Source organism: Nilaparvata lugens, chromosome X (assembly GCF_014356525.2).
Source record: "Nilaparvata lugens isolate BPH chromosome X, ASM1435652v1, whole genome shotgun sequence".
NCBI lineage: Eukaryota > Metazoa > Arthropoda > Insecta > Hemiptera > Delphacidae > Nilaparvata > Nilaparvata lugens.
The window spans coordinates 53,079,654-53,105,606 of NC_052518.1; the positions used below are offsets into that span (position 1 = coordinate 53,079,654).

Consider the following 25,953-nt stretch of genomic DNA (forward strand, 5'->3'; position numbering starts at 1 on the left):
TTGAATTCATCTTTGAAACACTGATTTAGCCTATTTATTTTTTTAATTCAACACTTTACTGATAGATATTACTACCAATTGATTGAGAAGAATATGTTTTCGGAATAATAAATGCTGCATGACTATTCACGTAAGTAGTCCATAGTGAGATGTAAATGAGAATATTGATTGTCGGATAAATTTCATGATTCACCAAATAAAGTCAAGTGTGACATTGTTAAGATACATTGACTTTTTGGCAGTACGAAGTTCACCGGGTAAGCTTGTATAGATATAAAAAATGGGGAAATAAATACTGTTCACAAAAATACAATATGAGCTGTTTGATTAGTGAACATATTCTCTCCAACTCCAGGAATATGCATTTATTATAATGCAATGTTTTTTTTATTAATAGTTGATTTGTTTATAAAGCAGAAATAAGCTCGGCGTAATCTCTACCAGTTGTAATATTATGATTTGTTAGATGCATTCACCATCATTGGGATTCAATTTCACCATTTGTATGATTGTAAAATTTTTTTGTGAATTATTATTTTTCAAACATATTAAAAAACTTATAAGGAAGGAATTGAAACAGGTAGGCCTAATGATTAAAACAGGACACATACGTACTGGCATTCACTTGTAACAAAGCTACTTAATACTTGAATGATTAAACTGAGTCGGTTTAGAGGAATAATTATTTAAATTACTACATTACAAATTTTTGTAAAAGGAGCGATCCACCAGATAGGAACAATGTAAAATATTGTTGTTGCGCAGCATTTTATGGTAGAGTAAGCAGCTGGTTTTTAATTATTATCTAAATGATTATTTGGAAATTGAAGGAAAAGCGTTTCAAATAACTGTCAAGTTTTCTATTTATATTTAATTTCAGCAAAAATGAATCATAAATTCTCATTTACCATTGAAATTCAAATAAATTTATCATTTTTATAATTTGAAGATATATGATGGTTCAGGGATAAGACATAATCAATTTTAAATTTCTAAAAACTAAATAGAACAATATGGAAAAAAAACTAAAAATGGAACGATACAAAAAAAATGTGATGTCACCATGGTCTGAATGGAAAACCAGAGGGATGTCCAGCACCGGGTCAGTTCTCAGTCAGTCTAAGGAGGAAGGGGATGAAAAAGTGTTCTAGTCGAATCTTATTCAGAAAAATAAAAAGCTTTCTACACTAGCTGGCTGGAGAGGAGACTAGAATGCTAGCCCCACTTCTACCTCTGCTCAGCATCTTTACTCTGTCAGCCAAAACAGCTTCAGTTGTGGAAGTTAAAAATGTATTCTCTTCTCAAATATTGAACTTATCGCTTGGGGGGGGGGGCTCGTCAAACCTTCTGGTTCATGACACAATAAAACATGAATTCACAACAAAGATCAATTAATTGGTTCTCGATAGGGAATAGAAGGCTACATAGAAAATTTACTGATTCAGAGTTAAATTATCAACCCATTACCGAGCGAACAAATTGGACTGAAAGAATTGAAGAATGAATGAATGAATGAATTGAACTTGCGTAATGAATAGTATACAAATGCTGACTGAAAATCAAATTGTAGAGCTATTCAAATACCTTTTATCAAGTATTTATTCAAAATATATTACACGAGAAGAAAGTATTATTCAATGATAATATTAATGAAAAAGTATCCTCTTGTAATTCGTACCACGGTGATTGATAAATTTATTCTGAATGATTGATAACATATGGAATAGTTTCAATATTGTATTGTGTCTCAACAAGCTTCATCCAAAGTCTGTTTTCTGTTTCTTTTTTTTATAAACCCATTCATTCATCACATTTTTTTTCTCAAAATTGGAATAAGAGATGCAAAGCATTAATGTTTCTGTACTGGCCGTCAATAATATTGAGAATATATAATATATATAGTTTTAAAGTGACAACAAAATTGTATTTATACCCCGGTTACCTGTACACTCTTCTGGTTTAGTCTTTGGCATGATAAATGAGAAGGAGATGAAATCTAATTTGAGACTTGGGATGTAAAGTAACTGGGAGGAATTAATTGGCATCGATGAAATTGAGTTGATAACTTGATGAAGTTGATTACCCTTTGATATGTTATTAGAGAGAGAGGTAACGTGCCTAGCACTACTAGCATTACCATAGAGAATCAGTAGCTTATGCTATCGTTTCTCTATGACATTACTATAATTACTAGAACGGGCTTATCCATAATGGTGGAAAAACTCTGCAGTTTACAATTTGTGAAAAGAGAAGAAGAGCTTTTGTAAAAATGATGAAATTTCACTCAATTGTGTTTGTCAAATTACTGTCTGAAGCACGTCATTTCTCAATTTATGTTCTGTAACTGTTGTTTTGGAACGGATTAATTTTGATATTATTGTAAAAATTATTATAGTAAATATCATTGCCATATTTTCATTAGGTTATCTTTCATGATTCATCGTTCTCATAGTTCAAACAAATGATAGAACTTTGACAATCCATTTTGCTATAAAATTTGAACTTTGAACGTATGATTAACATACGTTTATACATAATTATCATAATTTATCCATTTTACCGGTTATTTTTATTCAAAGCTACATGAATAATAAATATTCCATTATCATTTTCATATTTTTTTTTGCAAACATATGATACAATAATAATTATTATTATCGAATGATCCATTTCGTATAAATTATAAAGTACCTCATTTCAACAGGCTCCAATCTTGAAAAAATTCAACTTTTCTCTCGCAAATTAAATGCTAAAGAGAATTGATTGATTTTTTTGGTTTTTGATATTATTGTGTCATTTAACAAAAGCAAAAAAAAGACAAAAAAAACACTAGAACACAATACATAATGTCAAGTACATTTTTGAGAGGAACACATATTTCAACACCAATCAGGAAATTATTGTAATATTTGTTTATAATGGTTCAATAGTGACACAATCCAGTAGTATAGTGAATTCATGATAGAATGAGTATTCTGATGGATTCATGATAAAATAGGAGTTCTGATGGATTCATCATAGAATAGGAGCTCAGATAGATTCACGATAATACATCATGCAGATAGTTTTTGTCAGATTTGAATTTGCTGGCTATTGATCCTTTCATGATTAGCGAAGTTTATAGTGAAAGATATTAAGAGGTGGATTAACAGGAGATTATACTTTGCGATAAATTTCACTGATATGCCAATCACGTTCATGATGAAATTAAATGATAGTGAATAGTAGAATAGTTGCCATGTATTTAATAGGAGACCGATGCGATATTCCAAGCAATAATTGATTTAATCCATAGTTTTTATTACTTGGGCGTGTAATAGCCCACCTCAATCATTGGGAGTAAAGAACATTAATAAAATGTCTATTTCTGATTCTCAGATTGAGATCGATGATCACTTTCAGCTAATAAATATGTAGGTCTTGGTTTTTGGTAGCTTGATTTGTATAAAGCTTAACTGCTCCATGAAAGAAGTATAGGAAGTAGAAACAAGAGAAAAAAGAGAAATGAGGAAAAAAGTCACGAAAGATGTGAAAATAGAATATAATACACGACTCGATTGCATATTAGGCACAGTTGATGTAATCACAAGGAACAGCATGTTGATTGAGATTCAAGATTTTTCATAAGGTTTATTGTATTCTTTTAAGAAATTACTATCTACATACTTTCTTTGTTCAATATTTCGTTAAGTGTTTAAAAATCGATAAAACAATCAAACCACCAATAACAAGTGAGGTCTGGATTGAGCCACGCCCTCAGTTAGTTCCTCCTACTATCTATCTCTCTCTCTCCTGAATGTATTAATTTCAATCATTTCATTTGTTACTAGGTAATGTACTCATTCCTATTGCTCGGTTTTTAAAACTGATTCCTTCAATTTTGTTTTCTTACATTGGAATATTGAATAATAGTTCATGTTTTTGAAACATTGTTTCAAGCAGTTTCCAATATCAATTTTAGGAATTTCCAGTCATTCAATATCAAGAAAACTGTTTTATTGCAGTGAATATAACAAGATTGATTACTATAATTGACTTTCTTTGATTATAGTTCTCCAGTATTTTCTATAGGTTATGTTATGATCATTCGATAATCCTGATGTTATATATAATTTGTGTCAGACAATACGAGAGATCAAGCAGTTTTGAGAAAATGTTATGCTCCTTTTCTAGAAAACAAGACATAATGTATGACAATTTCATAAGTGAGGTTCAACTGACGTTCTGAACTAAACTACTTTCAACTCACTGACAAATGAGACAGAGATATTCCTTTAGGATTGAAAAAAATAAGGGAGAATTCTCAATTAATTGGAAGGAATAGTTCATGTTAGTACTGTATATTTGCCGCATTGAATTCAATTCAGGCCTGGCCCCAGGGGTGGGCGGACCGGGCGGCCACCCAGGGCGGCAGGTTTTGGGGGCGGCAAATTTAAAGGAATGGAAAATTCAAAAATACAAATAGATAATAAATTCATAATATTAAATGTGAATGGTAAAATTATATAATAAGCTTTTCAACCTCGAGCTAATGAAGACTTTTCTAAGATCAACAATGTACCAGGAACGTCTGAGTGGTCTAGCGAACATAAAATAGTTCAGTCCCCAGATCTTGAAGAATTGGTGAAGGAATTTACCCATGCAAAGGTCAGACAAGTTCTACTTAATTAAACAGGTGTGTTAAACAAACTTGTAGAAACTGTAGTTCTAATTACTTAGCAAGTTAAGTAGACCTAATACTATGTTGCAGTCTACGTCTTAAGGCTGTGCAGAGGCTAAAAATAAACTTTCTTGTACTGGTGATATTTTTCAAAGTTTTTCGATTTGTACCGGTATATATCAAAATGAAAAAGTTTTCTTAGGAAAACATTTTCTTCCAATTATTACTTTTTGGAATATGAACGCCTAAAGTTCAAATTTTTGGGATAGGACATTTCAAATTCGGTACGAGATGAATTCTTCATGGTATTGTTGATTGAATAAAACAAGAAAATTTCGAAACATTTTCTGAAAATATCAATTTTTGAAAAAGTTATTCAATTTACAAAAAAAACTCAACTAAACACTATTTTTGGTCATTTTTAGTAAATTGAATAACTCTCTCAAGAATTGATATTTTCAGAAAATTTTTGTTTTATTAAATCAAAAATACCATGAAGAATTTATCCTTTGAATTTTATGTATTCATCTTGTACCGAATTTGAAATGTTCTGTAACGAAAATTTAAACTTTAGGCGCTCATGTCTCAGAAAGTAATGATTGAAAAAGAATGTTTACCTAAGAAAACTTTTTCATTTTGATAGCTTGATCCTTTAGCGATCCATGATCGTGTCCTCGCGCGCCTCTCCACTAGGAAATACTGAAATGAAGTGCAACTAACGGGTGATTCTCATAGAACATAATCTCATGAGCTTATATCATTGTGCGAAATATCACTGTGAGGACAATATAGATGGTGATGATGGTTGAAGCTGAATATGAGGTGTTTTTCACAATACAATGAGCATTGTTGTCAAGTGTACCTGGAAATCTATATGAGATAGAGCGCTCTACCTAGTCTCAGATTTTAGAGCACAAAATTACGCCCAGAGGGATTTTGAATTTTACATCTAGATTGTAATCGGGATATATTGTTGATCAAATACTAAATATGATCAAAATTATCATATCTTAAAATATCACTCATATTTGAAAAATTATAACTCAGTACTCATTGGAGATTGAGAGTTCCGAATGATCTCATTCCATTCAGAATTTTATGATCTTATAAAAGGCAAGAGCAAATTTTTCTGTCCGATCAATGATTTTCCCAGAAATAGCTGAAAACTGGAAAATGAACCTAAAATACGAACTTTTTGGGCCACTCTGTATTAGCACAAGGGAATTTTACATGAAGAATTTGGTTCTGAACCTCTCTCATGTATCTAAATGAAATATTTAAAAATCAGATCTACGATATAAATTGCAAGCAAACCCACATTTTTATGTCTATATTGACTGGACATTACTGTTCCTCAATATTCATATTTGTCAAATATTTGTTTGAATGTCAATAAATATTGTTAACATAATTTTCTAGAGTTTACTGAGACTCTGTGGTGTCGCATCACAGCGGAGACACAATAGTAACGCTGGTTACACACTGGGCGGTTTCTGCCGCGGCGGCGAAACTGCCGTCGCCAAACTCGAAAAAAAGTCGAGCTTACACATTCAGCGGAAAAAATACCGCCAAACATCGAGCGGCAAAATTACCGCCACGTATGATCAATAGCCGAAATAATTATTGTAGTTCTTCATCTCAAATGTGTTGTGACTTCTCTATTTCATGAGTGTTCAGTTAATTGTATTTTGCACATTTTTCAAAAGTATATATTATTGAGTGTTTAACTTAAAATGGAAAGGCAACAACTTTCACCACTTTTGTTGTACCGTCGAATGAAAAGAAGACAGCATCAAAATCGCCTTGCTTGGATTCATTGAAATGAACGTTTTTATTAAATCGACAGCGATATACAACATATTACAGTTTTTTCCTTGTCATCCAGAGTTTCAAAATCGCCCCTAATCACCATACACACTTACTTCCACGCATTCCTTGTTGCATCTCGATCCTTAAATATGTCGAGGGTTTTGTCCCACAAAACTGGCCTCTGTTCTACGAATGATATTAACATCTCATTGTCTATTAACTTACTCATTTTCTCACATTCGTCAACCACAAACACTTAAAACAATAAATAAATGTTATAAACAACTTACAAACTCTACAACAAGACACTAATTTATTAAAAGGCTGATTTTCAAAGACCTCTGACTTGGAGCAACTGGGAAAGACGACTGATCAGCGGCGACGGTAGACAACCGCTAAATGTGTTAACGCCCATTTGGTCACGTAAGCCACTGCGTAGACAAGAGCGGTAAAAACACCGCCAGCCGCAGTGGCAGTGGACAGCTGCACAGCTGCCGCCAACGGCAATATAGCCGCGCGGCGTTTCTGCCGCCCAGTGTGTAAGCTTCAATTCAAGTCCATAGACTACTACTCGAACGGCGGCGACGGCGAAATTACCGCCCCTGTAGAAACCGCCCAATGTGTAACCGGCGTTAGGCGATCGATCAAGGAGGGGTGGAGCCCGGGAGTAACAATATTAAAGACGGGTTACTTGGGGGGGGGGGGCGGCAGTTGCCGATCTCGCCCAGGACGGCAAAGTCCCTAGGGCCGTGCCTGATTTAATTTTTCGATTCGGAAAAAAATTCGTTTGTTGTATTGTTCTGAGAATGAAGTTTTAATGAATTTTTGAAACAATAGTTAATGAAACTCAATTACCTTTAACCTAATTAAACCTTATCAACTACGGACGACTTCGTTTATAGCTCAGAATCGTAATTTATCATGATTCATTCTGATCTGATAACAAATCTAATGAGATAACTTCAATTTTTTTGTATCATTTTATCAAAAGCATATAGCATACTTTTATTTGAAGAAAATGCATGCTTGGTTGAATATTCATTGAATTTATTTAGGAGACTGATTGTTCAATGTATCATTTCCAGAAGAAAATGATTTGCCAAACGATCAGAACCGCATCTTACATCCAGTTAAGTGATGTGAAATAATTGGAATAAGCTTTGAATAGGTGGCCGCTTCATATCAGTACCATCAACTTCGATTGACAAGCTTGTTATCACTGTTAAGTGATTCAGTTTTCACCTGAAACTTAAAGCCCTTTTAATCCCTTCATCATCAGCATAATCTTCAAATCTATCACAAGTTCATAAATCTCAAATTAACATGGGAATCATATAATCATCATACTCATCAAATAGGTCGTTCGGAATAATTAAAAATAAAGATTTTGGGAAACAGATTGGTTTTTTATTAGAAATCACGAACCTTTCAACGTCCTCTCCTGATATTTAGTGATCAAGTACAACGCGTTTTTCCTGAACATAAAGAATTCGGGAGGGCTTCGTTACTACAGTGCATAAGTAGTGATAAAACATTTAATAAATTAGAGATATCATAATATATTGAACTTAGTTTGAGCTCAACAACTAGGTAATGTTTAAAGGTGATTTGGAAATAATTATACAAACGATTCAAGAAATAATATATTAAAGACGAATCTGAATACAATGAATACGTAATAACTCTTTTCATTATTATTGCTGCTGTATTGATGAATGTTGACGTGATGAAATCATATACTGAAATATAAATTATTATGGAAGTCAAGATTCCACAAATATTTAAAACCTTCAATTGCTTCAAAAGCTTCAACTTTTAAAGCCTTACGGGTTTTTAACATAAACTTCAGTTCATTCACTTAAAATCTAATAGTTGTATACGAGTGCGCTCTAAAAAGTCATGGATGACATCCTATCCAAGAGGCAGGAATCTTGGAAATTTCAGATACCATACTGGAATTTATACGTTATTGACAAGACAGTAAAATATGAAAATAATACATACATAACAATATTGACTAATGTAGTTTCAGCTTTAAAGTTGGGAAATTTCGAAAGCTGTAACTTTTAAACGTACCTATGATGATACACTGATGATGATTGACGATATAATAAAAAATTCTTATTAGCTACAGTCTCAAAGCTACAACGAATATTGAAAATTTCCCACTCTATCCACTGAAATCTGTGAGTGAATAGATAAATATAAGTATCATTCATTTTAATTACACAATGTACGTTGTACATTGTTATTCTACATTCATTGATATTTTTTCATTTCAAAACTTGCTGGTTGAATAAATTTAGAGAGATAATGAAGTTGATACTAACTGTTGAATGGAAAGTTGCGATGCGATGTAGTGGTAGCGTGTCTTCTGTCTAGGAAGGTTGTACCTGAAGTGAACACAGAATTGTTTTAGAGACTTGACACTGTAGAGCGACCCAACATGCAGCAACGGCGCAAGCGCTTTGTATTCAGCAAAAGCGCATGCGATTTGTATTTAATTGTAGTACCATGAAAAGCCACTGACAGTGACACTGCTTGCTCAAACTTTTACCGCTAATCACTAATATTTGAGGTTAAGGTGGATTGTTAATTATTCACTCAATTGTTAATTTCAAATGTAATCCATCACTTATTAAAACATGAACTATAAGTATCTAATTCGGATAGTCTATATTGATATGATATGAATATTATAAAATACAAAATATATTTTTTATGAAAACTAACATTCCTCTTATAATTTTCCACAAATCAGAAATCAGTACAGACTTTGATATTGAGTTTGAATTCATTCAACTCATATTCAATATTTTTTTCCATGTTCAGTATAATTGTTGAATTTTATCAAAAATTAAAAAAATATTCACTGATTTTCATAAGGCACTCAACCTTTGTTTTTTGCTGTCGGTTGGAATGAGTTTGTTTGAAGACAGAAACAGTTACAGTAACTGTATCACTATATTGGGTAATATAGTTACTGTAGTAACAGCAATAACAAATTCATAAACACATGTTGTTATACTACAATTTTATTAATAATTATCTCGTTGTTTCTTAATATTCCAGCAATCCAAGTGCATAATTTCCTGAATTTATCCTCTTGCAAATTGTCAGTACATGTTTCTATTTTCCAAGTTAAGCATGCTATTGATACAAATGTCCAAAATTTAATGTTGTTCCATATCTAGCATTTTATTTAGTTTATTAGTTTCAAATCAGTTGTAAAACAAATATTCTTATATCTCATTATTATTCTACTTATTTATTTATTATTATTATTCACCTTGGCTAGTGACCAAGGATAGGCTGGAGTTTTTTTCCAGTTAATATGATTCTTCACACTCTTATTATTTCTTAGTTATTTTTTAATCCATGAGCTATGCAACTCATAATTATTGTAAAATGAAGTTCTCTAATGTTATAGCTTTTGTTTATCATTTTTCAATAATTGTTAGTTGTATAACTCACAGTTTTCTTATGGATTACAAAATAACTAAGAAATTATGGAAGTGTAAAGAATCATATTAACTTGTGGACGTACCGTATGCAAAGAATACCCTACTCCACTAATAATATGCTATAAATATTTCACTAACACTAGAAATTGATGTTCAATAATATACGAAACGTAAAATACAAATATGAAATACAAGTTTTCAAGATGAAAGAAAATTCAGATTCAAATTCTGTTGCTTTTAGTGTTAGTGCCAGTTGCACAAAAGCCGGTTGAATTTTAATCGTGGATAATTCCACAAGAACCAATCAGAGAAGCCGTCTTTTAAGAAAGTCTTCTCTGATTGGTTCTCTTGAAATTAACCACGATTAAAATTCAACTGGCTTTTGTGCAACCGGGCTTTAGTGTTCCACCTGTTGGCATTCGAATTCAAAAAAAAATTACTGTCTATGTTACACATACTGGTAACGGTAACTCAACTAATAAATCAACAACTATTCTAGTTGTAGACTAAAGACTGCTCTTTTATTCTGAATTATCAGTTATTATTTTAGTTATTTTTTGACTGAATTTTTAGTTTATCAGGTACAATTATAATTATTAGCCTATTCAAATCGTGGAAGACTCATTTATTTAAAAGAGAAAGCAATAGGAATGCAATATACACACATTAGAGCATCAGTTTATGAATGCAGAATGAACGAATGATTGCAAAATTCTGGGCTCCGTGAACTTGTAGTGCCCAAGCCCGAAAAAATTTGAAAAAAAATGACAATAAACTACGAATTTTGTGTCAGCAGAATATCCAAAAATTAAATTTTGTACAAGCACCGTTTTTTTACACGCATTTGAAGTCGTGGTCAAGGTCATTTTCCAATGCTGATTTCCCTATGCTGGAAGTGTGAACTTGTAGTGCACATGTCAGAAAAAATCCGAAAAAAATTGACAATAAACTACGAATTTTGTGTCGTCTGAATATGCAAAAATCGAATTTTGTACAAGCACCGTTTTTTAATTAGACGCTTTTGAAGATGGAGTCAAGGTCATACATATCATTGATTATTTCCCTATGCTGGCTACCTGCCAGCTATGCTACCGCTCATGCAGGCAGTATATTATGCAGGCATGATAGTACGATTTGTATTACTTTGAATAAATAAAATACTGTATCCAAGTAGAAAAGATGATCTATTGAATCATCATCAACCACAAATGAAATATGCAAGCACAGTTTTCACGGGAAAATTTCAAAGTTCAAAATTTGTAATAGTGATACTATGGGAATTCTTGAATAATCAACCGCAAAAGTCAAGGGCATGGCATTTCTTCTATTATTTTGGACTGAATGCAATGTTGAACATATATAGTATCATTTCTGATCTTAAATGAATTTTGTACAAGCACAGTTTTCATGAAAAAAAAATCCAAATTTAAATACCAGTTATAGGTATCCTCTTAGGAATTATTGAATAATCAACCACAAAAGTCAAGTGCATGGCATTTCTCCTGTTAATCTGGACTGAATGCGATTGTAAACATATACAGAATCAATCCTGATCACGAATGAATTTTGTACAAGCACAGTTCTCATGGAAAAAATATCAAAGTACAATATTTGTAATAGTGATACTATGAGGAATTCTTGGAAAATCAACCACAAAAGTCAAGTACATGGCATTTCTTGTGTTATTATATGCTGAGTGCGATGTTGAACATATAGAGAATCGAATCTGATTTTGAATGGATTTTTTACAAGCACAGTTTTCACGAAAAGAAATTTCAAAGTTCAATATCAGTAATAGTGTTACTAAAGATAATTCTTGAATAATCAACCACAAAAGTCAAGTGCATGGCATTTCTTCTGTTATTCTAGATTGAATGCAATGTTGAACATATATAGTATCATTTCTGATCAGGAATGAATTTTGTACAAGCACAGTTTTCACGAAAAAAAAATTCCAAAGTTTATTACCAGTTATAGGTATCCTCTTGGGAATTCTTGAATAATCAACCATAAAAATCAAGTGCATTGCATTTCTCCTGTTATTATGGACTGAATGCAATGTTGAACATATATAGAATCATTTCTGATCATGAATGAATTTTGTACAAGCACAGTTTCCACGAAAACGAAAATTTCAATGTTCAATTCTTGAATAATCAACCACAGAATTTGCGGCACACCTCTCCTACTCTCTTCAAGAGTTGAAGAGGAATGCGCTCTTCCGAACCTAGTTCATTCACAATACCGGGTACAATTGTTGACCCAAACACTGGATACGTACCATTTAGGTACTTCTGAAACGTTCCATTCAGTTCGGGGAAAATGATTCTCATTGTTATATAATGTAATAAAAATGATGTTAAGACAAACAACTATTGATTCCAATGATAGTATTTATTCTACTGGCGTCTTTAGCCCAAAGTACAAGAATGATTTCACATTGAAATTGTATATATCCCATCATTTAAGGTCTCAATACTACATTTACAAAGGAGAAGTGACTCATAAAAACTAACTAGAACCTTATAACTACTAAATGAATATGAAATAAAATAGGTTTCAAACCCAAATTTCATACCCCAAACAATATTGATGTTTCCTTTACCAGCTCTCAAACAAGAAGAAGGATGAGCCATGAAAAACCCTCCAAAAAGACATTCTAACCTCAAAATTGAATAAAATATATTATGACAAATGATTAATTCTTTTAATTTTGATTAGGATAAAGTAAATGATAATCCATTGTGAATATTTTTATATTAGTTTTTTGGTTTAAGTTTGTAATAAAGAATGAATTAATTTAGTTAAATTTCATATATACTCAATATTTGTGCAGTTGCAGTTTACTTAATGTTTTTGGTCATGTTATATTATAAATATTATTTAGTCCCATTTTAATTTGTTCTAATAAATATTCAATTATAATAACATTGGTTACATTATTTTAATCCATTGCACTTAACTTGTAAAGTTATTGAGTGGCGCACGGTTTGAATGTTCACATTACAAATGCCCCCTCTTCAGTTAAAAAAAAAATGTAGACTGAATTTTTCTTAAAACATACAAAAGTTTGATTCAAAAGTTCCACTATACTTCTTTTTCTGTTGAACGATTTTTTTTAATCAACATTTAATTCTTTTTTAAGAGATCATATTGCATCAACATTGAACCAAAAGACAAGTAGACTCTTGAAGTTCATTGAATTGATGAACCAACGTGCCCACATTTAGTTGTCATAGTAGCAATTTGATTAGCTGGAGAGACAGTTATGGACTGCACGTTGATTAAATAACTCTGTATATAGGATTAACCATTATAGGCATAATCAGAACTGGAGTGGTGAATGTACTAAGTTCTCAATCATCATTATACAGCACAGGCAACACGGTAAGAAAAATGACTAATGAAAAAATGACGGGCTTGTGCACTACAAGTTCACGGAGCCAAAATTCTGAGGTGTAGTAGTAGTCTCGCTTGAATTTGCGCTGTATCTATGAGACCATGAGACAGCTCATGAAAGAGCAGATGAGGTAGCGCATTCATTGTATCACGATTGAATACAAAGCGCATGCGCCGTTGCTGAATATAAAGCACAAATGCGCCCTTGCTGCATGTTGGGTCACTCTACAGTGTCAAATGTTTCAGAGCGTAGCTGATGGTCCGGGCACTTGACTGTGGGCAATTACGAACACCCACGTTGGCGCATGTGCTCTGTATTGAATAGAAGTTCCATCAATAGCCGCTTGGCGCGACTGTAAAGCCACTAAAAACAAGGAATACGTAAATACAATACATTGTAAATAATATAATAGAATAATAATAATATTATTATAATTACAAAACAATTATAAAATGACAATACATTGTAAGGCTACTAAAAGCGACTGAAATGCGCATTTTGCTTTTCATCAGCTTATTATATCTGTATCTGTATCTTAGTGTTTATATGCAAATAAATATATAATAAGCTGATGAAAAGCGAAATGCGCGTGTTCGAGGCATATACGATTGTGCATACATCTAGATAGAGAATACATTACAACGATTTCCGACTCAGGAATTAATTTTTTTCAACTATGTTTTTTTCAAATTAAGCATTCGATGTTCGATCTTGTGGGGTCCGTATCAGGTGTCAACAAGATTAGATAACAGAATGAATGAATGAATATAACGGGATGAAACTGTTAAATGATTAGTTCATACATTCATTCAACCGCTTATTACAATTAGGCCTAGTAGAAATACACTGAAAAAATGCATTGTATGAAATAAACTGAAAACTTTTTAATTAAAAAATACTTTAGTTTAATGATCTATGCCTACTATATAGTTAGTAGAGGTACAGTTTAATAACTCTATCAAATTAGATTCAAATTTGATAATGTATACTCACGTCAGATATGATGATCAACGATTAACAGTATGATTGATGGATGCGTCACTTTTGCATCACATATTATAAATTTCAAGTAGTGATGCGAAAATTCATCATGCGATCCAACACTGAGAATAAAAATATTATGATCTTGTAGGTCTAAAAACAAACATAGGTCTCACGCGTACATAACTTATTGTAAATCGGTCTTATTGAAGCTAAAAATTCCAACTGGTTTTATTAGATTTGATTATACCTATCCATCAGTGGTAATATTATTCACTATCTGCTGCTAACCTGATTGATTGTAAGAACAATATTATAAAAAAATAGCATGACGATGACAAACGTAACTGATAAGAACCTTTTCCTCATGACTCGATCTATTACGTTTAAATTAATTCAATGGTTATATTATTATTATTGTTTATTACCTTTTATGTAATAAATACTCATGAAAATTGGCGGAAAAGTTCTACCATCGATAGTAACGAATGTGTTACTATCGATGTATTAGTATCGAATGTGCTACTATTATACTATCGATAACAAGAGCGCACGCGCCAACGTGGGTGCTTGTAGCTCCCCATGGTCAGGTTGATCCAGGCTGTTTGAGCGCAAGGCAAGTGCCCTGTGACCCCCTGCGAACCCCTACAACCCCCTTCAAACGCTATTCCCTCCTGCACCCCCTTACCGAAATCCTTGTCCCCTCCAACATGAAATCGATTCAGTCTCTCTGTACATTCACCACAATAATGATTCCATTCTCAACCCCTCTTACAATTCTCTCATTCCGAGCTCTTTTTCCCACGCATCCTACTCACCCCTCTCCTTGTTCCTTTTCACCCACTTAATCACAGGTCAAATGAAAAATAACTGGATTCGAGAAACTCCCTTCATTGGGTGGGATGCAGAATTCAATATTGCGCTGGTTGGAGGCTTCCCCTTGTTATAAATTCCTCTTTTGTTCGTTCACAATTTTCATTTTTACCATTACGGGCCGGATGAGTTTTGTTTGGGAATGATTCCCAAGTGATCTTGAAATGGCAACGACGAAAAGTGGAATATTTTTGCTGTTTTTCTGAACCTCATTTCCAGTTGGATCTGGAATTTGCTCCTGGGTTATGAGATGAGATGATACAGTAAATGCCTCCCGAGGCCCGTTTCATGAAACTTCACGTAGAAAGGGAATATTATGATAAAAGTTGAAAATTAAAAATCAAAGTACTCTGTTCCCATCTTTATTTTATCCATCACGTGTTTTGATTAGTAATTTCATTTTCAAGTCAGTGAACAAATTAATTGTTTTATTTTTTATTGTATATAACTGTTACTAGTACTAGAACTAACGATCACATTTTTCTCTCCTAAATTAATATTTAAAGTAATTTTACAAGAAGAATCTTTTAATAGCTTCTCCTTGTTTTAAATTAGCTCATTCATGATCATTGCACTAAATTGCACTAAATCCCCGTTGTCCAAAAGCTGGATAGACTCAACATTTTGGTAGTCATGTAAAGCTTCTTCATAGGTTCTTGCTCTTTTTACAATCATCTCCTTGACTGTCTCCACCTGAAGGTACTAGAACTAACGATCACATTTTTCTATCCTAAAATAATATTTAAAGTCATTTTACAAGAAGAATCTTGTAAAAGCTTCTCCTTGTTTTAAATTAGCTCATTCATAATCATTACACTAAATTGATACATTAATTTTTTCCACTTTCACTAAGCACTCCTGGAGGCTTACACCAGATCTGTTGGCTTCTTCCTTTTAAATCTCACCGTTAATGTTGAGTTGTTCAAAAGCTGGATTGCCTCAACATTTTGGTGGTCATTTAGAGCCTCTTCATAGGTCCTTGCTGTTTCTACAATCATCTCCTTGACTGTCTCCACCTGAAGGTCTCTATGAAGGTCGGCGTTCCTGATGAAATATGGAGCATTGACAGAATTTCGCAGAACTTGTTTTGGTATCGTTGGATGATGCCGAAATTGCTCTCTGCTGTACAGCCCCACGGTTGCGCACCATACAACCAGACAAGCCTCAGTATTTGTTTGTAGAGTAGAACTTTATCAGCATCATGTGATCTCATGAGATATTTTATATAATCATTTATCCATGGAGCTGCCTTTCTTGTTACTCTGCGCTTTATACTGGTGCATATTCATCGAATAACTGCAGTAAATTTTGCTGTAATATACTCACTTTCTGATCGACACTGTTTGATAGTAACTTTCCCAATTTATTCTTTCAAAGCCACTTATTAGTGCCTGATCATCAATCCTCTTGAAATTTCGATAATATATTATTCTGTCTCTTTTCGAAGGTGCTTTTAATTCTAATACACAAAAAATTAAGTCATGCCTCGACATTCCGGCTACTCCTAATTGTCCATGTTCACTCAGTAACTCTGAGCAGTTCGTAAAAATCAAATCTATAGTTGTAGCAGATGTTGCGGTATGATGAGTACACGACTCAAATCTAAACTATCTGCTAACCGTGAGAGTTCTCTCTTGTAAGCATCATTGCAAGATACATGCATATTTGTGTCGAAATTGCCCAATATAACTGTGTATTTGAACAGTGGAACAAATGTTGACAATCTATCAAAAAATTCCGTCATATAACCGATTCTTGGTGGTCTATACACTGTAGCCAGAAGTAATTTTTCGTTTCCAGTTCCAATTTCTAAGATAATATATTCTGGCTTCGATTCATAAAGTTCGGGTGATGCAAAAAGTATTTTAGCCTTTAGTCTATTATGAACATAAACAGCAACTCCACCACCAGTTTTTCCCACTCTGTCTTTTCTAAACAACTGATAATTTCCTAAATTGACTGACGTTGATGGCCACCACGGCTGAAGATGTATCTCTGGAATAGCTATAATGTCAACAATAACATCCAGAAATAATGCATTAAATTAAAGACATCCCAATGAGCCACCAAAGATTATGCATTTACATGTGCGATTCATTTGTGTAGGTTGATAAGCTTGAATTCCTTGCTATTAGCCAATACATCCTACTATACTTGTAGTTGAGCTTATCCCTCTTTCTCTTGACATGGTTTTTCCACCAAAGTTAGGCATCCAGAGTAATGCCAAAATATTTCGCCTCGTTTGCATATGGTTCAAATTCAAATTTATTCACCAAAAAAGACATATTAACAAAATAATAGTGTATCAATAACAAATATAAAGAATATACTCCCTGCGTGGATGATTCGTCCGTGTGCAGGGAGGAGTCGAACTAAATCAGACAGTTAAAATACACTGGTTTGAATTGAGGAAATTATGATACTAAAACATAGTTTGGAATTGAAAGTGAAATATGAAAAAAACTATATGCTTGCAGTATAAACATAATAATAATAATAATTTTCAGCTCAACGGCGCTTAAGGGTTTCACTCGGCAGTCATAACTTTAGTATTTTAATATTGTTTTGGGGAGAGAAATTAACAACATAATAATATGGATGAATATGTGAAATGATATGCTGGCATTTTCAAAGGAAATATTCATCTATAAGGCGAATGTAGGGGAGCCTCCGAAGCCTCTGCCCAAATGTAGAGCAGCCACCCGCTCACTCTACGCTTGTATACGGCGACGCTACACCCCTCAATTTCAGAGATCTCAGCTGGAATATTACGGTAAAGCCAATGAGCTAGATGGAAACAGTTTCTTAGTTGAATGGAGTTATTTAACCGGGGAATCTGATTGTTGGTATTCAATCTGTTTCTGGTTGGTTAATTATGTTGGATTTCGGTGAAAGCGAAGTTACTTTTTTAATAAAAACAAGACGATTTTTTGTAAACAGTTGTTTTATATTCAAAACTGGGAATTCCTGGAAGAAAACATGTGTTGAGTTTCTATGATTTTTGACAAGCAGTTTTTTGATTAGGGCTCTCTGAGAGACCGCGAGAGGCCGCAGGACTCCCAAAGAGCCACCACTCCTCACGCCCAGATGCCATATTCGAGCAAGGTCTGCACATATGCATCTGCTTTTGCAGATATACATAATTTGGAATGGCGAAATTAATTATTGTAGTACGCAGAGAGACCCTCGATGAACTGTGGAAAGCTGGAATTAGAACTACGATAAACGGCCAACAGATCGAATTTAACCGCCTCCCAATTGAAATTAAGAGATAAGCTCGTGGCCACTCCACCCAGTAACAGCTGACTGCAAGTAACGGATAGGCTACTATCAATATAGACTACAATACCATCGCTACTATATAAGTTATTATAGGACCTATGCGAAGTGTATCCCTGAATGTTATTTAAATCGCTATCATCCATAAGCCAAGCTTCCGTAAGGATAATACAATGAAATTCTACTTGAAGCCCTTGCAAAAGAACAACGAGAGAATCAAAGTTTTTATTATAACTACGAATATTTTGGTGGATAACCCTAAACGCCGTCGATTTGTCAGCATCAATGTTAGCGAAATTATTTATATCATTACAGATAACACAGTCTTTCAAAGGAGAATCATAAACATCAGCATCCAGATTCATTATCTCTAAAGTAGGCAAAAAAAAGAAGAAGAAAATATACAATAATACATGATGCACATCAAACTAGAAGGATGGTGTCAGGAATGATAGAGCAGACAAGAAGGGAAACCACCACAGGGCAGCGACATTTCTATTATCTTGCCCCAAGATCATTCAATAAATTGCCGCTAGAATTAAGACAAAGAATCAATCAGAAAAGCTTCAAGTTAGAGCTTAAAAAATTCCTTTTTCTTACTGATATTAACTCAGAATTGGCATTGCTTTTGAATACAGTTTAGTATTGATCCTGAATAAGTACCATAGACTCATATGTTATGAGAAATGAGTATTATTCTTCTATTCATGTTATTAATTATATATTGTAGAAATTATTGTTTTCAAAATGTGTAAATGAGTGCATTGAGTACATCGGTAATGTTTCCAGAACTATGACAAAAGAAAGGAAGCAATCAGTTTTTGTTTATTGAATCTATTTCTATTATTATTGTCTAAGAATTTGAGATTATATTTCTTTCAATTGTTTTATAATATGTTAGTATTGTTGTATGTAAATATGTTTGAATAGCTTGTGCTTCTGAACTACAGCAGTAGGAAGTCAACTTTTTCTTTCTTATATTGTGTCTATTGTTGTAATGACTCCTCCTCTAAACACGGACTTGCTATATATTAGAGGGAGTAATTTTAAGGGAATATATTGTAAAATGTACTTTCTGGAAATAAATTGAATTTGAATTGTCGTCGCTTGCCACTCATGGTGATTTATAGGTTGAATATAAAATTTAGCATGCCGCAGAAAAGGTAACAATTGGTTGGAAAGGGTTTAGAACAAAGTTATTGAATATGCTGAAGAAAACCACATAAGGATTAATAAAAAAAATCTGTATTATTGCCGACATTCTTCAGGGAAACTTGTAGAGATAAAGATAAAAAATGCATTACTTCAAGCAAGAATATTTATCAGAAGTATCATTTTTATTGCACTCTAATTTCTAAATTTCTATACGTTTCAAGGTCCCCTGAGTCAAAAAAAGTGGTTTTTGGGAATGTGTGTGTGTGTGTGTGTGTGTGTGTGTGTGTGTGTGTGTGTGTGTGTGTGTGTGTGTGTGTGTGTGTGTGTGTCTGTGTGTGTGTGTGATTCAATGAATCAATGAATGTATGAATGAATTAATGAATGAATCAATCAATGAATCAATGAATCAACAAATCAATGAATCAATGAATGTATGAATGAATGAATGAATGAATGAATGAATGAATGGATGAATGAATGAATGTATGAATGAATGAATGAATGAATGAGGATGGTTGAAGATTCAATTTAGATTCTTCAAGATCTCAGCAGGTCAATTTTCAGTTTGTCAAGAGGTCAAGATCTTTGCGGATCACGGGTTACCTGATAGTTTCCATGAATGAATGGATTATGGATGAATGAATGAATGAATGAATGAATGAATGAATCAATGAATCAATGAATCAATGAATCAATGAATCAATGAATCAATGAATCAATGAATCAATGAATGTAAGAATGAATGGATGTATAAATGAATGAATGAATGAATGAATGAATGAATGAATGAATGAATGAATGAATGAATGAATGAATGAATGAATGTATGCATGAATGAATGAATGAATGAGGATGGTTAAAGATTCAATTTAGATTCTTCAAGATCTCAGCAGGTCAATTTTTGCAGATCTTTGCGGATCACGGGTTACCTCATAGTTTCCATGGATGAATGGAGTATGGATGAATGAATGAATGAATGTATGAATGAATGATTGAATGTATCAATGAACAATGAATCAAGTGTGGAAGCACGGCGTCCTTTGGCAGTGCAGAAGCACGACGACTCTTGCAGTGTGAAAGCATGGTGTCCCCTTTGCAGTGCAAAAGCACGGCATCTCCTTGCATTGCGGAAGCATGGCGACTCTATCCTGCAGTGTGGAAGCACGGCGTCCTTTGGCAGTGTGGAAGCACGGCGACTCTTACAGTGTGAAAGCACTGCGTCCCCTTTTCAGTGCGAAAGCACGGCGTCTCCTTGCAGTGCGGAAGCACGGAGTTGGCAAGGAGCCAACCTGGCGCCCAGTTGTTGCTCGGTCTTCTATGACTGGCAGAGAAGCGGCAGAATGTACTCAGTGTCTTGGGACATTCTGTCAGCCATATACTTGAGTTAAGGGCTTCTTATAAGATGCTTGGTTATCTCTGATGGAATCACAGAGGTCAATGAGCAAGCCAGCCGCTGGGCTACCGCTAAGCAGTGATGCGCATCCTTACTCCCCTCCATCTCGGCCACTGAGGAAGGCTCGTAAAAGGCTGGTAGGCAGTCAGTTCAGAAATTCAGTGTGAGCGGTCGTCAGAGAGAGTGAAGGAAGCAGCGCACAGCTAGCAACGTAGTACAACTCAAGCTTTGAGTGTACTCCGAATCCTTCGATGACCGGGAGTTGTGTCTGAGGTTAAAGGTGGTTAATCTTAGACACTGGAAGCTCCGCAGTTCAACAGACACTTAGATGAGTGTTGTTCGACTTTTCCAACGAGTTTGGGCATCCACCTGCCTGTTACAACCAGCAGCGACATGTCAGGGTTTGGTTAAAACCTGACTACATCTTGGTACATCATCACCGGAACCTCGAAATGCAAGAGGACCTCGAGAAAGGCTAGGAAAAGCCTTTCCAACAACCCTGAGATCGATCTGGGCCCCAGGAAGACACCCGGTGCCCGAAGACTTGGACTTAGTGTTCAGAAGAGAAGTCCAGTCCGTGGGCTCCCGCAGCTTGCCGATTCACTCCGGAATCACAAGAGGACCTTGAGAAAGGCTAGGGAAAGCCTTTGCGAGAACTCCAAACTCGATCCGGGCTCCAGGAAGACACCCGGTGCCCAAGGATTAGGACTTAGTGATCTGAAGAGAAGTCTAGTGCGTGGGCTCCCACAGCTTGCCGATTCACTCCGGAATCGCAAGAGGATCTCGAGAAAGGCTAGGGAAGGCCTTTTCGACAACCCCGAGTTCAATCTGGACCCCCGGAAAACACCCATTTCCCAAGAATAGTGACCTGGTAACCAACTTCAGTAAATAGTTCCAAGACACACAAGAGGACACATTGTGGCAATCGGGAATGTTATTCCTGTCACAGAGACCTCCTTCACTGAAGACACCACAGCAATCCTACTCCTCTCACTCCACGCCCAACCCTGTTCGGCAGTGCAAAAGCACGGCCCCTCTTACCTAAAAGAGGGAAACATTTCTCTAAAGTACTCAAGGCCCTGTTTCAACCCCCGACTCGAACGAGGGTGGTTGGCAGACACCCCACCAAGACTCATGTCCCCTGCTGCGGCCAACCCCAGACGCCGACTGAGTCTAGCCGGCCCAGAGCGACACTGGGAGTTCTAGTAGAAGAAAGTGTGGGCAAAATTCTACTCAGACTATACAATTTGTCGGCTTATGTGTTACGAATTGTATAGATGTGTGTTAAAGTAGTATTAGTAGTAGTGAATAAATTGTGTACATATTTTGATAAAAAATTGTTTTCAATTCTCACCTGTTTACAGTTGTTGTTGTTGTTGTTGTTGTTGTTGTTGTTGTTGTTGATAAGTTCACAATGAATAGTAGAAACACAGACAGAAGAATGGTTCACCTTTCACGTCGCACTCTGTTGTGACTGATATGTCAATAAGGTGGGGCCTTTTATAGTTTGTTGCACCCATGCACAGCGCCAAGCATCTTTACTACTACATACACACACACACACACACACACACACCCCCAAGCAGCTTCGCTGAGTTGATGCATCGCTCCCCCAGATCTGTTTTGGCATGCGTTCCTACAGATATGGGCGAGCCGATGGCATCATTTCTCCCTTTCAAATTGTATTCACCTTTTCAGATTTATTATTTGAAATAATATTCTTATCATTTGAACAATGTTATAAGCACATAGCAATCTGATAGTGTGAATTCATTTCCAACTTGATTGAAAATTGAACAAATTCAATTTTCTTTCGATTGAGTTAGTGTATTGATTAGTTAATTAAAAAACTTCAGTTAATGTTCAACCATCGAGTTGAAAGGTAAGAAAATGGTATGTAGGAGAAAGCAAAGTCTGAGGAAACAAGGTAGAGGAATCTTGAGTTCAGCAGCCAAAGTTCTTAAGGGTGTGACGGGCATTGATTGATTGATTGATTGATTGAGTACTTTATTCATGTAGATTACAATATATACTGGCTTATACACTTAGCCATAGCAGGTAATGTCACATCCACTATTTTAAATAAGCTCATTGACCTCCAACAAAATGAAATCACCTCCCTGGGGGTATCAGTATTGTGGCCCGGGGACAAAGGTTAACCTGAGGTTATCTCGAGGTGACCAGGGCATAAATGCATTGGACAAAGCCTGCAAGGTGCACGATATAGTATATACACAAAAAAGCGATAATAAAACTCAAGCTATAGCTGACAGAGCTCTAGCGAGCACAGCATGGGAGATATTCAAAAATCCAAAAACACTCCTTGCTGAGAAAGCACTTAGCTATCTTGTTACAAATGTCATGAAAGCTAAAGCAGCGTTTGGTGGTTCTTTGAGAAAGAAGAAGAAGAATGTGAAGAGGAAGAATGAGAGGAGAAGTTATAGTAATGATATTAGACGCAAAGCTATAGCTCAGTTGAAAGAGCATATTGCAGGAAAAGAGTATTTTTTGAAACCTTATCCTCCAATTAGTGACAGAAGAGTTTCAATTCCACCCCCACCACCGCCACCATCATCATATGGTGTGAGTTTATTCCCCCAAAAACAAGTTAAGAAATGTAGAACAACAAAGAAGAGTAGGGAAAAGAAGAAGAAGAAGAAGAAGAAGAAGAAGAAGAAGAAGAAGAAGAAGAAGAAGGAGAAGAAGAAGACATGAATATTGAAGGAGAATTGAGTAATTATGATTTGATTAATTGGTCGAAATTATTACAGATTCTGCTAAGAGGAATATGCTAGATGCATTACCCAAAAAAATTCTAAAAATGAGAATGGTATTGTGAACTTGGCCAGGCAAAGCAAGGATGGGACGCATTGGGTTGCATATAAAAAAGTCGGCTCTAGTGTTTGGTATTTTGATCCAATTGGAAATTTACAGCCGCCATACGAATTGGACAAGTATTGGAAAAAAGAAATTGGAGTAAATATATTTTATAATGTAGAGCACATGCAACCATTAAATAGTGATTTTTGTGGTCATCTCACGTTATTGTTTCTTGCAAATCAATTTTAATTAAGTGTTTTTGCTGAACACATTCCAAGATGGTTGTTATTACATCAAGATCTAACACAAGTAACCTCTATGAACATTTACAAGAAATTATAGAATTGGATAAAAATCGTCAATGGGAAATTGGATTGATTAATTTTTGTATTCACAATAGTATTGCAAACGTTAGCAAAAGAACAAATTCCAGCTTCAAATATGGTGATAGATTAATTGAGCTGGATATGGGTGCATATGAAGTTGAGGATATTATAAAATCTTTAAAGAATAAATTGAATATTGATGAGAAGAAGAATGAACTTATTATATGTGCAAACACAAATACTATGAAGATTGAAATTCATTCTGATAAAGCTATTGATTTAACACGTGCTGATTTGATTGCTAAGATACTTGGTTCTGATAATGTTGTTTTGCAAGCAAATAAATGGCATGATCCCCAGCATTTGGTTAACATAACAAGCATTGGCAGTATTGTACTCAAGTGTAATTTAGCTTGTGGTAGTTACTCTGACTGAAAACAAAAACATATAATCTACAAATTTTTGCCAAGGGTTCCTAGCAGTTATTTAATAAACTGAGTACCATCACCAATTATTTATGTACCTTTGAATACTCATCGAATTCAAACTATTAATGTAAAGGTAACAGACCAGATTGGATCGTTTATTGATTTCCGTGGAGATACAATTACAATTAGGTTTCACATACGTGAAAAACAAAAGTTAACGTAATGGGTTATCTTGTTTACAATCCACGTTCAAATAAGATATGTACGCACAATGTCATTAGAGAGACGAATGTGGGAGCATCAACACCTAAAAACAATCGTGCTTTATCAGCTAAAAGTGTGAGAATATTAGAAAAGTTAGGTTTTATAGTTGATTGGCGGAATGTCAGGAGGAGGAGCTGCAATTAGTGGAATTCTGGACATGGAGACAGAGCTTCAGTTTTATAATGATATAACCAAATTCCAATTTCAAACTCATACTGTTTATTCAGGACAAGAAATAAGAAACTCTAACAAGGCGCATATAGGCATGAGTTCTTTAGATGTCTATTCTTTACCTTGCAAATCATTTATATTAATTGAGGAAACGGTTAGCTGTACAAAACCAGGAGCAGTGGCAGCTGACCCACTGGTTGCAGCAGACTATAAATTAAGCAGTAACGTAATCAGTAACCTTTTTGACGAAATACGATATGAATTAGCAGGTCAACAAATTTCTAAATCAAGATTGATTGGATTAACATCTACAATTAAAGCTATACTTGTGAAGAATACGCTTGATAAAAACACATATCAGTTGGCTGGTTTTGACACAGCAGGATATGCGCTAACAGATAATAAATTCAATTTCTGTGTACCGCTGAAATTGATCCTCCCGTTTTTTGAAGATTTTCAAAAAATAAATTTAAATTTGAAACAGGAACTCGTCGTATTGAAGTCACTGACAGACCTAAATTGCGTTGAGTCCACAACTCTAACAAGCATTAGTGTGAAAATTACAAAACTGCAATGGAGAATGCCCTACATAACTTTAGAAGATCATGTAAGACTGAAATTTTTGAGACTGCTTGATGCTGACACTCCACTGAAATTAAGTTTCCGCCATTGGGAAATTTGTGAATTACCAAATTTGCAAAATTCACTTAACCATTCTTGGGCAGTCATCGGTTTTTGATAGTCCAAAATACATTATAATTGCATTCCAAACCAATCGTAAGAATAAAATTAAAAAATCAATATCTCATTTCGATAGCTGTGATATTTACAATGTGAAAGTATATTTGAACAGCGAGTCTTATCCATACAAAAATCTGCTAGGTAAAAAGGAACTTATGTACAGAATGTTTCTAGATTTTGCTCCCTCAT

The 25,953-nt window shown here is 34.6% G+C and overlaps 1 protein-coding gene across 1 annotated transcript in view; it reads right to left on the reverse strand.

Annotated features, from left to right (window-relative positions):
* LOC111050122 (ITG-like peptide) overlaps window positions 1-8,916 on the reverse strand; it is a 358,595-nt gene extending 349,679 nt beyond the window's left edge. The window contains exon 1 of the mRNA XM_039443312.1: window positions 8,800-8,916. The gene's annotated coding sequence lies outside the window, so the exon portion shown is untranslated. The remainder of the gene's footprint in view (window positions 1-8,799) is intronic.
* Window positions 8,917-25,953: the final 17,037 nt, after the last annotated feature.